Source organism: Equus quagga, chromosome 13, assembly GCF_021613505.1.
Source record: "Equus quagga isolate Etosha38 chromosome 13, UCLA_HA_Equagga_1.0, whole genome shotgun sequence".
NCBI lineage: Eukaryota > Metazoa > Chordata > Mammalia > Perissodactyla > Equidae > Equus > Equus quagga.
Genome location: NC_060279.1, coordinates 49319415 through 49340871, shown reverse-complemented (window position 1 = coordinate 49340871; position 21457 = coordinate 49319415). Strand labels below are relative to the sequence as shown.

The 21457-nt window shown below is 40.7% G+C and overlaps 1 protein-coding gene across 6 annotated transcripts in view; it reads left to right on the top strand.

Annotated features, from left to right (window-relative positions):
- Positions 1–21457, top strand: part of TOX3 (TOX high mobility group box family member 3) — a 102261-nt gene that overhangs the window by 49809 nt on the left and 30995 nt on the right. The window contains exon 1 of one of the 6 annotated variants that reach the window (XM_046680577.1): positions 5490–5603. The exons of the other annotated variants lie outside the window; for them this stretch is intronic. The gene's annotated coding sequence lies outside the window, so the exon portion shown is untranslated. Of the gene's footprint in view, positions 1–5489; positions 5604–21457 lie in introns of those variants that run through there. 6 annotated transcript variants of the gene reach the window in all.

Sequence of the window (21457 nt, the reverse complement as noted above, 5' to 3'; positions counted from 1 at the left end):
AACACTGAAGACGCATCTGAAGGATTGACGTTGAATGTAAGGAGTGCGGCAATGACTGAAGAGCCGTCTGAGTAGGTGTGCGCTTAAATGGATAGGAGTTTGGGAAATAGTTACCACACTTTCTTCCAAGTAAAAGGGGAGGCTTTGTAGGAAAAGTGGACTTTCTAGAGGTGGCAGAAAGGCACTGACTGCGTGTTTGGATGGGACACAGTCTCTACAAGGCGCCATGTTCATAAGATTCTGAAATGGACTGGGATGAAATAGAGAAGACATTGAGGAAATTTTCTTGTGAGAAAAAGAGGGGTTGGGAAGGACAAAAGAGAGTGTCTAGGGTTGTCAAATATTTATAACCAATTGTCTCTCTTTATTCTTGCCAGTAAGTAATTCTCTTCAGATGATATTCTGTATAAAATGTGCTTTATTGCTTTTCATCACCCTGTAGTTTATTTATCCATTTATTTTTTAACCTCTCCTGGGAACTTACCATTACTACTTTCATTTTGTGGTGCAATTTATGGACTTGCTGAACTTGAATAAAAATTGTAGCTCTCACTTTCCCAAAGAGCTGGTTCCTGAGAGGAAGAGGATGGATGTGCATGTGGGCATATGAGTGTGTGTGTGTGTCCAAGCTTAAATACTTTTGAACATTAGCTTCCATTTATTTCTCCCTTGCACATTATTCTGCATAAGGTGTTTGGAATATTGCTACTGAGATCCTATTCCCTTTGCCTCAGTTATAAGTCACTGGTTTCAGATGCCTGTTCCTTTTGCAGGACAGAAATCATCCTTTGCAGGTGTGAGTATCACGGAAGCTGGGGGAAGCTTGGTTTCTGTCCACTTCTTCTGTGTTCAATGAAAGTACAAAGTACATGTTTGTTTCACTTGTAAGTATAAAGGGGAAAAACCCACCTGTTTTGCCTTCAGAAAAATTCTTTTGATCTGACTGTTCTCAGAACGAAAGCTGGGTGAACTTTTTTTTTCAGTTGGGTTGTCTGATCTACCTTGTGCCTCTCATGAAAACAAAATTGGGAGTTGAAAGAGTCTACTCTTGAGGAAAAAATATGAAGATTTTTTGATCATTCTGCAAATCAGAAGCAAAAATATGACCTCTTATTTTTCTTGTCACATCCGTTAACACCTGGTCACCTTTGGAGCCCTGACTCAATTGGGAAGGGGCAGAATGTCTTAATTTTGATTGGCCATCTATCTTAGGTCCCAAATACAGGATAGGAAAATTCAGTTTCTCATGAATGGTCTACATAAAAGGAAAATTAAGGAAGTCTTTTGTAGTTTTAAAAGTGGCTCACAACAAGAGCTCCGTTAAAAAGTTTTCGAAATATTGCCAAACTAATTTGATACCAAAATTCATTGTACACATCCATTTTGAGAAATAGATCTAATTTACAAAGCCAGGAACAACTGAGGGAGTTATATTTCAAAGCCAGCTTTTGTCATGTCAAGGGGGCCTATCAGAGCTGTTCAGACTGGTGTCCTTCAAAAGCCAAACTTCCTATTGCTCCTGGCAACATGGCATATAGCCCTGAGCACAGCGTGGCATGTGGTTGTGGGTACCTTCTTTCATGAGAGACAAGAAACCTTCAGAAAAGTTATTACGGGACATTGAAACATACTGACATGTTATCTTCTGATATTTGATGTGAAACCCCACCAAACATCCCTAAGGATGGAGATCACACTATTCATGACCTCACAGGGTCATTTATTCATTTATGCAGGAAATAGTCATTTAGCACCTACCACATTCTACACATTATGTCCAATATTCAGAACAAAACGGTGAACAAAAAGGGATGCAATTCCATTGTGACATTTACGGTCAATGTACAGGGCAAATATGTCAATCAAATAATTATCCAAATACATGTAAAATTCCAACTCTGAAGTTCCAACATCAGACATGGCACATATACTCTCATTATAAGTATTACATAGTAAATTCTACACTGGTGACACCCAAATGAGAAACCCTTGTCCCGCTTACTAATTTGAGGGGCTGCCATGAGTCTTCAGCTATACAGTAAGATGATGTGTCTCCTGGAGGGGCTCACAGCCTAATTAGGGAGAAGGATGAAGAAACCAATCATACTCTGTGTGAAAGTCAGTCTGGGCATCTTTGCAGCAAGGCCTCTCATCATTGGACAGTAAGAGGAAAAGGCACTTCTAGGGGAGGAACTGGCAGAACCAAGAAGTGAGGGATCATGGGAGTAAGAGAGTGAGGTTGACAGCAGGGTGGAAAGAGGGAAGGCTATATAGATAAGGTGGTGTCAATTTGTGAATGACTGAGGAAAGGAGTTTGTAATGAGTCAACTGTGGGCAGTCTTTGATGGATTTTAAGCCCCACAGGGACATGCATGATAAGATTTCCATTTTGGAAGGCTAATCCTACTGAGAATTGATGAAGTAAATTATACTGTACACATGCCTTAGCATACTGTGTAGCTATTAAAAGCCACATCTTAGAAAGTAATGGTGAGGAAAATGGTTGTGGAATATCTTTAAGTTTAAAAAGTGTATTAAATATACACTTTCCTCCCAATTTTGTCTTAAAGATTACATACATTGCAGAGAGGAAAAACAAAAACGATGGGAAAGTCTTATGCCAAAACACTGAATGGTCATATTGGGGTAAGGTGAGAAATGCTTTTTCTGTTAGTCACACTTTTCAGTATTTTCCTCTTTTTTTTGTACAATATAATAAAATGCTATTTAGGAGGTAAATTGAAAGAAAGGTAACTCCAGACAGTGTGGAGGATGAATTAGGAGAGAAACAGGAATCTGAGGGTTGGTTAGGATTGGCAGCACCATTTGAAGAAGTGATATGAAAGATGTGTGTGTAGTTGGCAGAGCTGAATGACCTTATGTGGAAGATAAGGGAGAGGATGAGAGGTGGCGATGTTTTTGGATGCAAAATTTAACAGATGGTGATGGGTTATTTGAGGGGAACATGTCTGAGATTGGTAAAGATAAGCTCTGTGTGGGATTTGTTGAATTTGAGTTGTTGGTAAGACATCCATGGTGATATTCAGAAAGAGCTGGAAATTGCAACGGTACAATGACAGAGATGTAGACTGGAGAGTGTTGTTGGTGGTTGATGCAACAGACCTGATGAATTATCAGAGCATGTGTTAAGAAGAAACTGAAAAATCTTCAGGGGAATTTGAAAACTGGTGGAGAGTAACTGTTTCCAAATGAAAATACTCTCTCAAAAAGAGAATGGTTGAAAATATCAGAGGAGGAAAAGTGATCATTTGACACAGAGATAATAGGGGGAAGTGTCCATGAGATTTGGGAATTAGGAATGCAAAGTACACTGAATGATAGCAGTTCATTAAATAGAGGAAGACGTTGCAGGAGGTTTAGGAGTGGATGAAAGATCGAGATGTGGAGATGGACACTGGGTTAGTGGGAATGAGGGAGGGTGGTGAGATCCATTTGAGAGAGGCTTGGTGGTTTCAGTGGTCTTGACCCACTCTACTTCCCAGCCTGCCACCCCCTCCCCCTGTCCAAGGATAGGCAGGATTTGGACATTTTTATAAGTCGAGGGAAGAAGCAGTGGAGTTGGAAAAGTTGAAGAATCAGATGAGAGGTAAATCGTTAGAGGCAAGTCTGGATGGGAGTGGGAGTTAGAGGTGGATGGACATATTTTCCTTGGGAGAGGAAGGAAAAGCATGATTTAAGTGCTGGTGTTAGGGTGGCAGTGGAAGAATTCAACTGATGGCCTCTGTTATTCCTCGGTAAGCAACTAAATTCTTTAGTGGAGGAGGGGGTGAGGATTTGGGCAGAGACCTTGAGGGGACGGGGAGAGATTCGGCAGAGCTGCTCTGGGAAATGGGTAGGAAGAGTTGCAAGGGATTGCTGAGTGTTCCCACGGGCTCTGCTGAGATCAGAACCCAATAATAAAGAGAGCCTGCCTATTGGGAGATAGTATTTTTGGTGCTTATGTCTCCAAGGCTTATTAATCCTGTGTGTGTATATATTCCATAACGAAGGCTCAGTACACATTTGTTGAATAAATGAGTCAATCATTACAGATTTGCAGACTGTTTTTGGGGGGTTCCTTTTCCTGGAACCCAAGTAATATAATGTCAAGATTTGAATCCCTTTTTCTTATTATGCCTTATTTTTGTGACTTTTGTTTCTTTGCTCTACAGTTGTAATTTCCTCTTTCACTAAAAAAAAAAATTCATGTGAGAATGAAAAATTAAGTCCAAATACTTATTGTGCCCCTTCTGCGGATAAACAACTGTATGTAGCTGATCCTGCAAAAGAGGCATAGGGCACAAGATGGGTTCTTGCCCTTAAGGAGCTTCCAGTGTGGTGGGGGATGTGGGTGATGGGATCAAGCATAGGAAGAGCTCGTTATTATCAGCACACGCTGATAACACCCATAAAAGAGACAGGAAGGAAGGACTTTGAGGATTCCAAAGGAGACAGCAACTCCAGTGGCCTGAGTTGAGAAGGGTCCCTGCAGGAGAGGAGGTGTTTTAACCCGGAGGCCACTAGCTGGGGGAAGGGGGATGTTGGAATCAGGGTGCGAAGAAGCAGCATTTCAAAGGGAGGAGATGGCCTGAAGTTGGGAAAATGTGGGATGTGTTCAAGAAAGAAAATATATACCAGAAGCCTACTTAGAGAGAAAGTACGGTCAGTCAGTTACTCATTTTCAGGTTTGGGGACCTGGAAGTTTATCTTGTGCTTACTTAATAGAGCTGACAGGACCTCAGATGAAAGGGCAAGGATTCACTGTGGGTGAATTGCATTCTTTACACATGTTAGAATCAAAGGGAAAAATTCACTTTTCCAATTAGTCTTTACATTTTTGATTCCAAAAATTGCAGACTTGTAGTAATTCACGTTGCTCTGTAGACTAATCTGATAGTTTAAAAGTTCCCCAACATCAATGTTTATCAAAACTAAATTGCTGTGTGAGAAATAAAGTTTCAAATTTTATTAGAAATTTTCAGTTACTATTTCATGCCTTAACTTTAACTACAAAATTTCGTCTGATTCTCTTGTTTTTCGATCAATATTGAGAAAGTACATGACAGTGGCCATTTCAGGCTTACAAATTTGTTGTCCCAGAGTCAGAGGCAATCCTGTTTCTTGTAGTAGATGTCGTTTTCTTCTGAACACGTCTGGATAATTGCTCATATGTAAAGGGTGTGGGTGAATGAAATTGGAGGTGGGCGGTATTTCTTGCTCAGCACTTGTATGTTTGATTGTGAGCTGTCCCTTTTTTAGAATCAAGTCTTGAGGTGAAATCAATCTACAGTACCTTTTAATATATGACATTTCCCAGCAGTGAAAGGGTGTTGGGAAGGCTCATTTTTTTCTCCCTTTTGCCACCACTTGTGATGCAGAGGATGACTTTTTCTTCTTCCTTTTTTGTCATCTATGACTCAGCTGCTCCAGTGGCCCCTGAGCTAATGGCGATGAGGAGGGACATGCGGTAGAGGAGCAGGCATGGAACTGCCTTGTGCTTATCACAGCCAGACACCAACAGTTCCCAGGACGTGCAACTCTTACAGTTTATTGGCAAATGAGGCCTTTTCACTGATCCCAAAAGATGCGTCTTCTGCTTTATTGTAAGAAAATCTTTTTGTCCGTTTGTTCTGAGGTATTTTCCTTTACAGACATTTTTGGACTCTGTTTACCTATTGAGGGATAATTTATATGCTAAGGACATAATCCTTATTATTTTTTCCTTCCATAATAAATCAAGACTGTATGATAGGGATTCACCACATTTTCTTTGTATATGTAATGCTTCATTAGCCACAGGATTCCCTCTCGCTCATCTACTTTTCTATATTCTCCTACTGAAAGTGGAGTTGAGTTATTTGAGTTTCTTCTGGATGTGGTTCTGTGCAGTTGCGTGCCTGTCTTGTCTTCACGACTCCTTGAGGGCAGCTGACACTCTCTCTCCCTTGAATTTCTTTTGTGAATGGCAAGGTGACTTAGTGTCACTAAATCCAACAGATAGATTTCAGCTTCATCGTCCTTCATGTTTCTGCAGTATTCAACGTGACCGATCCCTCTCTGCTTACTGAAGTCTTCTCTTGACTTCAGGAATGGCCCTCTCTCTCAGCTGCCCTTCTACAACTCTTGCCGCTCTTTCACAGGCTCTGTTGCTGAATCGACGTCCCCATCATTAAATATTGGAGTTGCTCCAGGCTTCTTCTCTTCCCAATCTCATTCATGTTCACTGAACATCTGTACCTATGAGTCTTAAAAAGATTCTCACAAAGAAGGCTCTCTATTCCAGACCTTTCCCATAAACGACAGACATCCTTTGGTGCCGCAATCCCAGTACATTTAAAATGTATCCATGATTCAGCCACTCCCCATCCCAAGAGTGATCCTCTTCACCCTCCGCTACTTCCATGAATGGGCTTGCAACCCATCCAGGTAGGCAATCCCCAAACCTAGCTGTCTTCCTTGGCAGCCCCTTCTTGCTCACTCCTCCCAACTCATCCTCAAGTCCAGGGGAACATCTCTAGAATCCATCCACTTCTCAACCTTCCCCATCATCACTCCCACCCCGCCCCCTGCCCTTACCACTTTAGTTCTTGCTGTTGTCATCTCTCATCTGGTCTGTTTCATTATTTTCCTTCTGGTCTGCCAGCCCTTATTCTAATCTATTCGGCACCCTATGGCCTTCTTCACGGCAGGCTTCACAGGTGAAGTTTCACCATATATTTCTGCAGTCACTTGATTGCTGTCTTATTTCCCTGCTCTGGGTTATATGCTCCATGAGGGCAGGAACCATCTTTTTTGGCTCATGTTGTATTCTCAGTACTTTAGCAAACTGCCTGGCACATAGGGATGTTATCAGAATCTATTTGTTGTAAGAATAAGTGAATGAATGAGCAGCAAAAATGGATTATTGCTTTTTTACTTTTCAAGATTTTTATTTACTTATTTGCTTTATGCTGATAGAGATTAAGGAAATCCTTCTCAAGCAGTTCCATTGTAAATATATTTTTTTCTGATTACAGAACTATTAGATACTAATTTTAGAAAGCATAGAAAAATAAAAGAAGAAAAATTATACCACACTTTATGTGGTTTTGAATCATGGTTTTCTGTTTATGCCATGACCATTTTCCTATGTCATTAAAACCACTTCAGAACTGTTTAAAATAAAATCGACAAATCCGAAACATACAACCTTCTAGAATACATAAAATAAAATAAAATAATAAAAATTAAATTAAAATAAAAAATAAAAATGAAAAGAAACAATAAAACTCTTGGAAGGACTTTGTTTAGTTAATTAAGTTTCTCTACACTAATTGGAGTCTATCAGGTTTGATGAACTTTAGTCCCCATTTAAAATATATTACATTGTGTTTAGTGTCAAAGATATGTTTTCTGCTTCAGTATTCCTGCTGCTTTGTAAAACTCCATGTTATTATCTAGACCTAACATCATTTAGATTTCTCAAGACCAGGGTGAAGATTCCTAGGTCAGGGGCTGGCCTGGTGGTGCAGCAGTTAAGTTCACGTGTTCCACTTCGGCAGCATGGCATTCACCAGTTCGGATCTCAGGAGCGGACCTACACACTGCTTGTCAAGCCATGCTGTGGCAGGCGTCCCACATATAAAGTAGAGGAAGATGGGCACGGATGTTAGCTCAGGGCCAGTCTTCCTCAGCAAAAAGAGGAGGATTGGTAGTGGATGTTAGGTCAGGGCTAATATTCCTCAAAAAAAAGAAAAAAGATTCCTTGCTCAATATTTGCTACCAAGCGACACTTTATCTAGTTCTAGATGACCACATGAAGCATCATCTTCAGGTTCTCCCATTAGAAGTTAAATCTTATCCCTTTGGTAAAGTTACTTTTCTCATATTAAAAACTGCCCTGAATGGTAGAGGAAGCAACTTTAAAAAATTTTGCACAACAGTGGATGGGTGGGCACCTGGGCACGTGTTTTCAAAAGGCACATGCGGGGAGTTTCTGATTGTTCAGTGCTGGAATGAGGCAAGCCTGTCGGTGTTTTCTCAGCTCTTCTCTTCTAGTCAACACAAGAGTCAAGAACTTTGACTTAATATAACATATTTCCTGTTGTCTCTGGAGAGTTTATTTTCCCATGGAGAAATCTGATGTTTTGTTTTTTGTTTTTTTTCAGTTGTACATTAGGATAGCCAGCTTCACCTCTTTATAATCTTATTAAAGACAGAGAAAATTTGGGTGAGATGTGTAGTTTTTGAGGATGTGGGCTTTCTGTGAGTGCATATTTTGGCTATAGTGTGTTTAGACAGCACAGTGGAGAAGGGAGCAGCTTATGGCGAATGCCAGATGGACATCCCTCATGGAATCTGTTACTTATCCCAGGAGCCCTATTATATGGGGTTTATTTTCAATATTAATCTTGATATGAAGGCAGCTGCAGTTCTTTAAAAAAAAAATCATACCTCTAACTTATTTTTGTGATGGCCAAAGAAATTTATAGATAGGCTTTATGATAGATCTTACTTTTTCCCTCAGTTATTAAGCAGCACTGTGGAATGTGTAGTAATTTTTCCTTTGTGCCATATATATTCTTCCGCTAGTAGCAATGCGAAAAAAAATTCTCTTTCTAGGAATAAATGGAGTCAGTATAGGTTGATAATATGTGCACTTTGCTTGAGTCACCGTAAATAAGGTGCTAACAGTTTACTTTAAAGCCAAGTAATTTGCCTTTTTTTTTTTAAGTTTCTAAACAAATATTTCTTCCCCCACTAGGCTGCATTTTAACTGTGGCATGTCAAGAGGGCTAGTATGTTTTTAGATAGTATTCACATACTGTCTTTAGGTTCAAATGCAGCCTCACTAATATCCCTTTATGATTGTTTTCGGATTTTTATGTCTGTTTTATCTCCTTTTTGGTCACTTTTGCATTTACAACTTGATATAATTCGCCTCCATATTGTTGAGTCACTCTTCTGAAATAGAATTTGATTTTTGCTGAAGTGAGTAAAATTTGATAGATGATTTAAGAAGAGCTGCTTACGAATTGCTGTATAATCATATCTTTTTAAATTCATGCAAGGAAATGTTTAAGGTAATCTTGAGTGTATTCGTATACAAGGACTGTTTGGGATTCCAAGAATAAAGTGCCTCCCTTATTTAGGAATACTTAAATTCATGGTTATTTTATGTAAAATGCTAAAATAAGTTTGTGCTGTATGGTAGATTAACACTGACATCTTGACTGAATTCCATTATTTGTCTTCAAGATGAAAGCCAACGGCTCCTACTTTGAAGGAATTTCATTTTATGCTTGTGTTTAAAGAACCATTAGCCTCATACTCAAACTAATTAAAATATAGGTCTAGGGGGAAAAAAAAGCCCTCCTTCTAAAATAAATATAAGATAGAAAATCTTAAGTTGCCGATTTCAGAGTAGTTGGTTGGGAAGAAAGTAATTTCCCTCCCTCCTGCCTGGGACCTTACCAGAAGTGGGATTCAGAGTCTCGTGTGAGCCCTTTCCTCGGAAAGGTTTAGATAAATAAACAAACTTAACTGGTAAGATGCAGAGAACTAATGAAAGCTATATGATCACCCATCTGGTGAAACGTCCCTACAGAATTCAAGCAATCGTAAAATCACAGAAAAATGTATGTAATCAAGATATTCTTGCAGTGTGAGCAAAAGCTCCCCCCCCATCACGCTCTGCAACACTAGCCCTGACGTGCTGCGATAGCCAGACCAGAGCCAGGAGCATCCGAGACTTGTTCGTAAACTTTTGGAAATGATAGATATGAATTAATAGACCTCATGTAATCCCTTTTGATTTAAATGATTATATATTATATATGCTTCTGAACTTCTTATCATTGATGACTTTTGAGTTAAGTAGGCTTACAACATTTGGTTTATCAAATATGATTGAAACTGGAAAATAAACACATTAAGTCACTTATGATTCTTCAGGAAGAATTTATAGGTTTATTGATCTTTTTTTAAATGTTAGCCTTAGAATATCATGTTAAACTGTGTCTATTTCTTGACTGACTTGCAGCAAGGGAAAAAAAAGCAACTGGGTATTTATATAAATGGAAAGCTTAGTAGCTGACAACCAAGTAGTTGATACACATTTGAAACACATTTAAGATAATCTTTGATTGCAGTCAATAATCTTCTAAGTAGATATATCCAAAGTCAGCATAATGCCCACTTGAAGGAAAAAACGCTGATTATGTTTGGATAGGGTAGAAGCAATGATCCTATAATATTTATTTTAAAATACTTTAAATATTTTTTGTTTATGCTTACTATATAGATTGATCTATATCAGGGTTTCTCAGTCTTGGCACATTTTGGACAGGATAATTCTTTGCTGTGGGATCTGCTCTCTACATTATAGGATCTCTAGCGACATCCCTGGCCTTCATCCACTAGATGATAGACGCACCCCCTAGTCATGACAATAAAAATTCTCTCTAGACATTGTCAAATGTCCTGGGGGTAGGGGAGCAAAATTGCCCCTGGTTGAGAATCACTGATCTGTATACCTAAATATTTATATCTGGATGTCTATATGTGTAGCTTCCTCTGCATCTATACGCTAGTATATTTGTTTCAGGCACCTGAACATGATGTGGTCTAAAAGCATTAAATTTGGGGCCGGCCCCGTGGCCGAGTGGTTAAGTTCCCGTGCTCCGCTGCAGGTGGCCCAGTGTCTCGTCGGTTCGAATCCTGGGCACAGACATGGCACCACTCATCGAGCCACGCTGAGGCGGCGTCCCACATGCCACAACTAGAAGGACCCACAACTAAGAATATACAACTATGTACCAGGGGGCTTTGGGGAGAAAAAGGAAAAAAGTAAAAATCTTTAAAAGCATTAAATTTTATACTTTAGAGATCAAAGCATGGAAGACAATCTAGGAAGTCACTGATGTTTTGATGGAATTCATCCCAAATCATAAGTCGAGGGGTTGATTGACATTAGAGAACATGTGTTGTACTGTTGGTTGGTAGAGTTTGGTTACTGAACTAAAGTAATTAGTTAAAATGTTTTCATTTAAAAATACTCAGGAACATTTTACTTAATTTGTTGTTCCTTTTTTACATTTAAATTTCATATGGTTGTGTAAGAAGTAAGGCCCAGGAGACTTGCTCAGGGCCGTCACTGTAAATGTGGAGCATCATTAGAGACCTTAAAGTTTGTGTTCAGCAGAAAGTCTCTAAGGTCCTTAGTCATTTGATTGCAGCATGAACTACAAAGTCTGGCAGTATGAGGAAAATAACTCAGATTTTATCTTATATGGCTTTCCATATATTTTGTTTTAAGCCTTGGCGGTCCTTTGGTAAACCATAGCAAGGGTTCATCTGAATTTGATGTGAATGGAGTTTATGTGCACAGAAACATAAATGGCTTAGTTAGACGTCTTTAACCGCACTGAAGCTGCCATTTGCAAGTACCCTCGAGGTTGATCCTGAGGCTGTTGCATTATCAGTTGAGTACCTACTGTGTGCCAGGCCATGGTACTGCAGTGGCCAATGAGGCACATGCAGCCGCTACCCTGAAGGGAGGCAGACCCAGAAATAGATTATTTTAGCATGATGTGGAATGATGTACAGTTGTCTTGCAGCTTGGAGAAGGGGAATCCAGTCTAGCCAGAGGTCGACACAGTGGTGCCAAGAAAGGCTTTTCCAAGGAATTGTTTTCTGAGCATCCTTGAAGGTGATACCTACTGTGTTCACCAGTGAATCTCCTTTCTATAAACGAATTCACATAAAGAACCCATCACAGAGGAGAGCTGAGTTGTTATTTCTTCCAGGATGTTAGAATTTATCATGGGACACAGCCCTTTCTAAACCCGAGTGATATACTGCTAGTAAGGGAAATTTGCACATGTGTGTCAGATCTCTGGGGACAAGAGGAACGGGTCTTTCTGGTTCTTACAGTGACATCAAAGAAAGTAGCCACCTTCTCCATCCAGACTAAAGGCTACTCTTCACTGTCATTTCAGTGGTTTTCAAGAAACCAAAACAGACCAAGCACATCTGTTTTACAAGTTGCTATCATTATATAAAAGATGTCCATAGTTTGCCAATTACAATAGAAGACACACAGAATAGGCATTATTCTTACCTTCTGGAAGTTATACTCCGAATCTTATCTTCTGCTTATTGTCTACTGATTTTCCTTCTCTGTGTTTAGTCTTTCCTCCACCTACAAACATGTGCATGTTTCCTTTTATTGATACAGCATTTTTACAGACTAAACCTTTCCACAGTATAGGCAGTACATGCTGGCTCCCATTTCAACCCTCCCCCTGTCCTCTCTGCCAAGAATGCATGCATCCCCATTTCCTGGTCTGCCAGGCCCACTTTTATGACTTTAGGCCTTAGCCCAAGTGCTCTTGTCTCACAGGCAATCTCTTACACATCCTTCAAGACTCCACTCAGATGGATCCTCTTATTTGGAAACTGCTGCTGCCTTTGTAGGGGGAGTGCCGTGCATATATGCCTGGCATAGTGCCGGCCTTGTGGCGTCCTTGGTGTCTTTTCCATTAGAGCTCTGCTTGGGTGCAAACTGAGTCTTGTTCACATATTTTTACTCAAGATTAGCCGTTATGTCCTTTGTATTGTCTTTTATATTGTAGACAATAAATATTACATAAAATGTTTCAACCATCCATTTGTTTTTCCAGATTATCGAATTCCAACCTTTCTTGTCTCCTAACTCTCAGCTCTCTGACATGTATCAAGTGCCTCTCCAGTCTGAGACCCTTTGCTGGGGGCTTTGTGCTGTCTTACTTCTCCTTACACGGCCCAGTCCCTTGGAGTTCTGCCCTTTCGTCTTTAGGAATGAGGAAACAAATTCAGAGAGGTAACGTGAAGCAACTTACCTGATGATCCCCAGCCTGTAAGTGAGAGCGCTGGGATGTGAACTTACATCTCTCTGCCTCATTCATTTACTCATACACTCAAGAAATAGATACTGAGCACCTCCTACCATGGACCAGCTAGGGCCGGAGGAAACGCATGGAACCAGATGAATCACTTTTCATCATGGACTCTCCACTCTAGTGAGGCGAGAGACAGTACAGAGACAGACAGCTAAATGCAGTGAAGTCAGGTAGTGACAAGTACCCCGAAGGGATATAAAGCAGAAGAATAGACAAGTGAGGATAGGGTGTGTGGGTGATGTCAGCCAAGCTGATCTGGGGAGGCCTCTGGGGAAGAGGAGATAGTAAGCAGAAAGCTACATACAGTAAGGGTAGACGGGAGGGTGGTCCTGGCAGTGTGGACAGCAGGCCCAGGGAAAGGATCAAGGAACAGCCAAGGCAGTGTGCCTGGAGCTCAGTGGTGAGAGTGGCCCTCTTAGGAGGGAGCTAGAGAAGGAACCAGCAGTCAGATCATGTGGGAACTTGTAGCCCGTGGACAGGAGTTGGATTTTACCGCAAATATCATTGGGAAGCCATTGGAGTTATTTAAGTAGTAAAACTCTGCTGTACTGTCATATAACCTACAGCAGTTTGTAAAACAGATATGCTTAGTCTGTTTTGGTTTCTACAAGGCTCATTGAAATGTTAGTACAGACAGAAAAGGTAGCTTTATGTGCACTAACCCATTTAGCCCTCAACACTCCCAGGATGAGGCGAATGCTGTTCTTGTCCAGGTATTACAGATGGGGACACTGAACCACGCAGAGGCTGGATAGCTTGTGCACAGTTACATGGCTAGCAAGTAGTTCAGCGGGGATTTGAAGGTGTCCTTAAGACGAGTTGGGTGACTTGCCTCCTCTCCCAGAACAGTTTGGAGGGATTGGAGTTCAAAGCCAGTTAGTCTGACTCGTGATGAAATACTCTCTGTATTTCATTCTTCCTCCTGTTGCCTCTGCTGAGTCTAGACGTCTGCAACCTCATGCCATCCTTGAAGTGTTCTTAACTGGTTTCCATGCTTCCAGTCTTTCTCAGTACGAATTTTGGGCACCTCAGACCATGCATGTGCTCCAGTGTGGGTTTTACATCCCTCTACCTCCTGCCTCCAACAAAATCTTCCTTGGACCTTCTGCTTCAGTACCTTTCAAAATATTTAGATTGGCCTTCAGGGCCCTCGAGAGCCTGGCTGTCTACCGTCTCTCCCACTTCCCTCCCCTTGTCTCAATACCTGGCACCTCCCCTGCGGCCAAATTGATCTCTGCTTTGTTCTTTGAACAAAGCCTGTGCACAGTTAGGTCTGCAGCTTCGCCCACGGCATTCTCTCTGCTTGGGACGGCCCCTCCTCCTGCCTTCTTCTTTGGGTCGAGACTTGTTCCTCTGAAAAGCCATTCCCTTTTGATTCCTTCTCCTAAACTTGCAGACCGTTTGTCAGTGTCACTCATTGACTTGGCTCTTAGGTTGATAGATGTTTTTGTCCCATCACCCTAACTGAGATGTCATCTCTTCAAAGCAACAGTCATATCCTCTACTTCTACTTCTCGAAATCTACAGAAAGGTAGATATATTCCCCAAATATATCCTATTAATTAGCATCTAATAGGTACTCAGTTAAGTGTTGGTACAGCTTTTGGGAGGAAGGAGATAAACCAGAATTACACAAAAGTTGTGGTCACTTAACAACATATGAGTTACCATTGCCTTTTTTTTGTTTGGTGTGTGTTTAGGGTAAATCAGCCTTCTTTTCCCATTCTCTGAATATTGGTGATGCTTGGTTGCTGGGCCAGTCCCAAAGACTGCTCCATTTTTGCTAAAAGGAAAACGTGATTTGGGAAGCTTCATATCTTCTCCTCTACTTATATTTGTTTTTCTGATATTAAACAAGTGCAGTTGGGTTTGAGAGGGTGTTTTTTTTTCTTGCCACTTCTAACTAGTCCAGATGGTTATGCAATTCACAGACTCAAATGTGTCCAGATCATGAAAATCCAAAGGCCTCCGTGTTTGGGTAGCGTCCATATGTTTAGGCATTGTTGTTCCTCGTGTGGGTCCACAGAACTCGTTGAGGATCTGACAGTGGAGCTTGCATTTCCTGGTTGGTCCAACTGAGCATGTTCCTGTTTCTTCTTCTGGTGATGAGGGTGGGAGAGGGGGCGGATGGTCACCTCACAAATGATTGCGTTTTCCTATAAGTGAGGAAGGCGAGAAGAGATTGTAAAGACTCAAGCTACGCCTTTGTTGCTCCAAACAAAACAGCTTGTGCTGCATCAGCGTTTCAGTAAGATCATCCTCAGATGTATGGGAAGATTTGTTTAAAAAAAGAAATTTCCGGGGCTGGCCCCGTGGCCGAGTGGTTAAGTTTGCGTGCTCCGCTGCAGGCGGCCCAGGGTTTCGTTGGTTCAGATCCTGGGCGCGGACGTGGCACTGCTCATCAAACCACACTGAGGTGGTGTCCCACATGCCACAACTAGAAGGACCCACAGCAAAGAATATACAACTATGTACCGGGGGGCTTTGGGGAGAAAAAGGAAAAAAAAAATCTTTAAAAAAAGAAAAGAAAAGAAATTTCCACCACGTTACTCTAAAATGAATGAGGCTAGTAGTTTTCAAATATTACTGTGTTTCGAGTTCCTGAGAAGCTGATTAAAAATAGAGACTTTTAGGGCCCCTATTGCCTAGAGATTCTGAGACAGTGAATCCAGGCTGGGGCCAGTAAGCTGTGTTTTTAACAGGCATCTGGTTATTCTGTGGTCCCTAGCAGCCCACTTTGAGGAACGCTGACCTAGACTATAAAGAAAAAATATTAAAAACCAGAATATTTTAAATTAAAAAAAAAATCAGCCATCAAGTTTAATACTCAAATTCTTGCCCCATTGATGTTAGACTAGTGTTCTCTTCTCAGCTTTTTGCCTGCAGGTCAGAAGCTGTGTTGTTCATTGCAGCTTGTTTCCAGTCACTTGAGACACCATCCTTACACTCCAACCCCAGCCACGTAGGCCTCTATATCTTTTCTATAAAAGGGTTAGTGCATTTTCTAGAATAAAGATTTTTTTTCAAGTGAATTAGCTCTAGTGTTTAAAATATTAATTTTATTAGAATATATAATTCTACCTGTTACCACTTTTTGCCCATAGGTGTGGTTTGTGGAGGGACCCATGATGATAGACGCTTGGTTTCTCCTTTTCACTTGAACTTCACGTGCTTATACCATGCCCTGCTTGGCTTGGAGAACAATTACGCATAACCATCATTTCACATCTAGGAATCCATTCATTCAGTAGAGGTTTACTGAACACCTACTATTTATCAAACACTCTTCTTGGCTCTGGGACATCAGTGTAAATAACAGACAACACATTCTTATCCTCATTAAATTTACATTTTAGTGGGGGGAGAAGGACAAAAACTATGTTATGTTATATAATATAGTTGAAAAGTGTTATGGAAAAAACTGAGTAGGGGAAGAGGAGTAGAGAGTGCTGGATCTGGAGGAGGGCTGCAAAGAAATTTTATAGGATAGTCAGAGAGAAGTTGACATTTGAGAAAAGACTGTAAAAGAGAGAGTGAGCAAGCCATGGGGATATTTGGAGGGATGGCAGTCGGGGCAGAGTGAACAGCCAGTGCAAAGGCCCTGAGCTGAGACCGTGTCTGGGGTATTGAAGGAACAGCAAGGAGGCCAGCAGGGCTAGAGGAGGATGAGCCAGGAGAGGAATGTTGGCCAAGGGTCCAAGAAGAAACACGGGCCACTGTAAGGTCTTGGGCTTCTTTGCTGAGTGAATAGGAAACCATTGGAAAGTTCTGAGGAGTGATGTGATCTGACTTAGATTTTCAAAGGATCTCTGTGGCTCTGTGCTGAGAGGAGACCGTTGGGAATGTGGGAGAGCCAGCGGGACCTGCCAGGAGGCTGTGGCAACGATCCAGGAGGGAATGCGTGGCTTGAGCCTGCGTGAATCTAGTGTAGGTTGTGACAAGTGATCAGCTTTGGGAATAATTGGGAAGATGAGCCAGCACAATCTTTTGATGATCTGATGGGGGAAGGGAGAGAGAAAGAGTGGATTCAAGGATAATTTTTGGCTCAAGTCACCAGCACTGAATCCCTTTCCCATCAAGGGACCTAGGGAAGGCTGTGGGTGGAGCAGGTTTGGGGAGAAGGTGAGGAATTCCGTTTTGCTCATAATGATGGAGATGCCTGTTGACATCCAAGTACAAGTGCTGTAGGCAGCTGTATATATGAGTCTAGCGCTCAGGAGATAATTATCTAGGAATTTTTAGCATATGGAAAGCAAATAATATTTTTGAAACTTTATTTTCTTAAAAAAAATCTTGCTTTGTATTTGAACCCATTAATGTATGTGTGCATGTATCTATGTGTGTGCATATGTATAATTATACATGCGTGCATAATTCTCTATATAATTGTAGTGTATACATAATGAGCAGAACAGTGTGTATATGTGTGTGTGAGTGTATATATTCTCGGGCTCATTATACCTCATAGCCCATTGTTTGCAGTTTTTTGTTTCCAGACTATTGTTAAACCCCTAACCTTTGGTATAGACTGTCTTTGTTCACTAAGTCATTCTTTGTTTCCTGGCGCTCCAGATCCACCCCTGATAATCATCAGTATTCTTATCAATTGTCATATTGGGCTTGTGTTCACTCTTTTGGGCTTTATATCTTGGAATGGATTACCACTGCTGAAAATGGTTAAAACTTGATTATCTCCGGTAAGTTCTTTTCCGCAGACTGGTTAACAGAGCCTTTGAGAGTGTGTAAACTTTGCAATGCAGCCTTTTCCATCATGTGACCGTGCTTGGCACACTTGATCCATGATGGCACAGTTCGTTTGTGTAAGCAACTTGACAGATGTCCTTACTGAGGCATCAAATTGGATGGTGTCTGCTAACAAATCTAATGGGAAAAAAGAAAAGAGAATTCGAAGGATTATCTTTTTTTTTTTAGGATTAAATTTGTGCCATTTAGCTGTTTGAGACCCTGTAGTTAATGCTGCTTTCTTAGAAGTCTATACAATTCTTCACATGGGTGTCAAAATAATTTCAGTGAAAACGATGTTGTGTGGACTCATCAAGCTGAAGTATTCGTCTTGTCATTACAGATGGGTTATTGTCTGTGCTGTTCCAGTTTCTTCCAAGCCTTTCACCGGGCGAGCTACACTTAACCATCTCCATTAATTTGCTTTGGCACTTCACACGGTTAGACAGGCTACGAACACGATGGTCTTTAATAAATTTTTTTTTAAGTCCTGCAATGCTCCTTTTTAATTGATGTCCTTCATAAATTGTATTTGCCAAAGCTATAATTACTCATCAAGCAGCAAAAGCAAATCTACCTCTAAGTACAATGAAGATGTTCTTTTGTGAAATTATTAAGATACAGAAGTTCGACACGCAGAGTAATTTAGTTCTGCTTTATAATTATATCTTTGGGGATTATATCTTTGGGGATCACATCTATTAGAGCCTATCAAAGTGGAAAGGACCGATCAGCAGCGTACCTCCTAAATGCCCCTGCCTCACAGTGGCCATTTCCCCCACCACATAAGCTCTTTAAAACAGTTGGATTTGGCCTATTTCTTTCATAATGTTTTTATATGCTCTTCAGAGTAGTTAACGCTCTGTTTCAGCTGATATTCACTTAGTCTATCTGAAATGTTTTGTTTTGACTCTTGAAATCGCATAGAGGAACCTTCTATGGTTGAGGAGGCGGTCTTCAAAGGAACATTAATGGAGAGTTACCATCCAGAAAGTTTGGAAATGGGACAAATTAAGGCAATTTAGGCTGCATAATTTAGAAATTCTTATTTAGTTGATTCACAAAATTCATGAACTTTACCATGGTGCAAAATTTGGATATTATAAAGAAGGATTCAGGGAAAATCAAAGAATACTGTCAATAAAGAGTTGGGAACAAGGTTTCAAAGTGTGTTCCCACAGGGTGTTGTGGGGGAAACAAAAGCAAGTGTTCCACAGCAAATTTGCGGGGGAGGGGTTAGTGTCTCCCATTTACAGAAAGATATACACTCCATTCAAGCAGGAACCTTGTCATCGTGTTGACCATTTTGTCTCCAGTGCCCCGCACAGTGCCTTGCACATAGGCACACAAACATTTGCTGAATGAGTGAAGTGCAGGGCTTCTCACAGCCTTTAACTTTATAATGGGCATTGTGATCGTCAGAGAGGGCAGTGGTCTGCAGCCTTTCCCAAACTTACTGGGCTTTGGAACCCTTTTCTTGAGGAGTTTCATTAGCCGAGGTACCTTCCCAGACTAAAAACCCTTGGAAATTCTACCTTTGAGTAAGATCAATAAAAATAAAGTTTTAAGATTGAATTGATCACTAACTGAAATGTTCAAGGTTTTGTGGATGCTGGAATGTGGGTGATGGAGATGGTGAGGCAGGAGGGATGCCAGACCTCCAGGTTTGAATCTGTGACCTGGGGCCAGTGCGTGACCCCTCAAAGCCTCAGTCTGTTCATCCCTAAAATGGGGATAGTGCTTACATTTACCTAACTGGTTGTTGAGCAAATAAATTACATTTAGTCCCACTTTGGAAAGTTAAATGAAATAGTGTATGGAGAGGGCTTCACTGGGTGAACACTTACTGCTGTTACTGTCATTATCATCATGAAAAAAGTAAGTGAGAAAATTACTCCAGTTAGGATGGGTGCTTCTGAGACACTGAAGTTAAAAGGTGATCGACCTTTCTCCCTGCCTCCCTTCAGTGCTTACAATATGCCAGGCATTGTTGTTGGTTCGTGGGGAGAGAGTGGTGAACATAGTTAGGGCTGCTTCCTTCATGGACCTAGGGAGTTTTTGGTAATATAATGTGTTTACCAATGTCACTGTCTCTTAGAACATACAGCAAATTTAATTGTACACAATTTGTTTAAAGTTAATTGTTCTGAGGTCATTATATCAGAGATCTTCCCCAAAGGATCACTTTTTTTCTCAGAATCAGATCTGTTCTTACGCAAAACAAGTAAAGCAGGATTCATAGGTCACATTTTCAAACAAATAAAATTAAGCTAGCGTTACTAGATAAGGTTAAGCAAATGGAAAGTGATGTTCTTTTTATCCTGACCGGGTTAGCCACCCACAGCAGGGTGGCCAGATTTAGCAAATAAATACTCAACACCCAGTTAAATTTGAATCACAGATAAATAAAGAATGCTTTTTTGAGTATAAGTATATCCCAAAGAGTACATGAGACATACTTATACTAAAAAAAAAAAAAAGTTGTTTACTGGAAAGTCAAATTTAACTGGGTGTCCTCTATTTTATCTAACTCCTCTTCCACTCTAACCCGGGGGCCCAGCCACCTGCGCAGGAGAAAGACAGTTGGCTGCAACAAGTCAACATTTGAAGCCATCTTTGTAGAGGAGATATTTTACCCAAAACAGAATAGAAAGCTTTGCTTTTATTTGAAATGATTTATAACTGTTCCCGCCTGATCGCCAAGTGTTTCCAAATTAAAAGCCATTAATTAAGGCCTTATATAGATACAAAAGATATGCAAGGAGTGCTTTGTAATTCTAGCTCAGTCCTTCAGGTGAGAGCTTTCAAATTACGTGGACCACTGGAGCCACCTGCTTGACTAAACGCAGCGCGGCCGGCATGTGGCTCCTGGGCGCTCCGCCTGCCAGCGTGGTTACTGATTCTTCTCATTTCTCCAGGGCAAATACTAATTAATGGATACAATTCACAGCTGATTAGCTGTAGTTTCTTCAGTAATTACATTCGCATACTAACTGTTCAGAAGAGGATTTCTAACCCAGTTCTTATTTCACTCTAAGCTTAATTTGTTTTTTGAATTGTTTAGGCGCTCAGTTTAATAGCCATTTTATTTTTCTTTGTTGTTTTAGGTGCTATTAGATAATAAGTGAGTTTAATCTTAAAAAAAATACTCTCTGATAATGAGCTGTTTGCCTTAAATGGATTTCTAATTCCTCCACAAAACCTACATTTAAGTACCTTTGAAATTGTGATGCAGGCTGTGGGCCGTTTGGGGAGCCGGGGTTGGTGCCGGGAGCACGCATGGTGACCCAGGTTCTCATCAACATCCAAAAAGAACATGCGGAATGGAAGCCTGAGATTTTAATTCTAGGATCATTCATTCATCAAAAATTCCAGGGCAGAAACCTATACTTTTTCTTGCATATATTTAACATTGTAGACAAATGGGGAAAATAAGTGTCTGTGCGTGTGCGTGTACCTGCTCCTGTGTTTTTAATTTTTAAATTATTTTTAAACCACTTTATTGAGTTATGATGGACGTACAAAAACTGCAAAATTAACATATACAACTTGATGAGTTTGGAGATGTCTCCATTTGTGAAACTATCACCACGTGTTTTTGGTATTGCATGCCTTTGGAGAAGCCAGATAAAGGTCTTTCTTAAGTGCTAACAAATACATCTTTCAGAAATCCTTAGGAAGATACTTATCCAAATGAATCTGCGGGCTCATTGTCTGCGTATATTTAGGTGTCGCTTTCCAGGGTGGGATTGGGCTTCTGTAGGCATGAGAGCCTTTAGTATCAATCCTGCTTA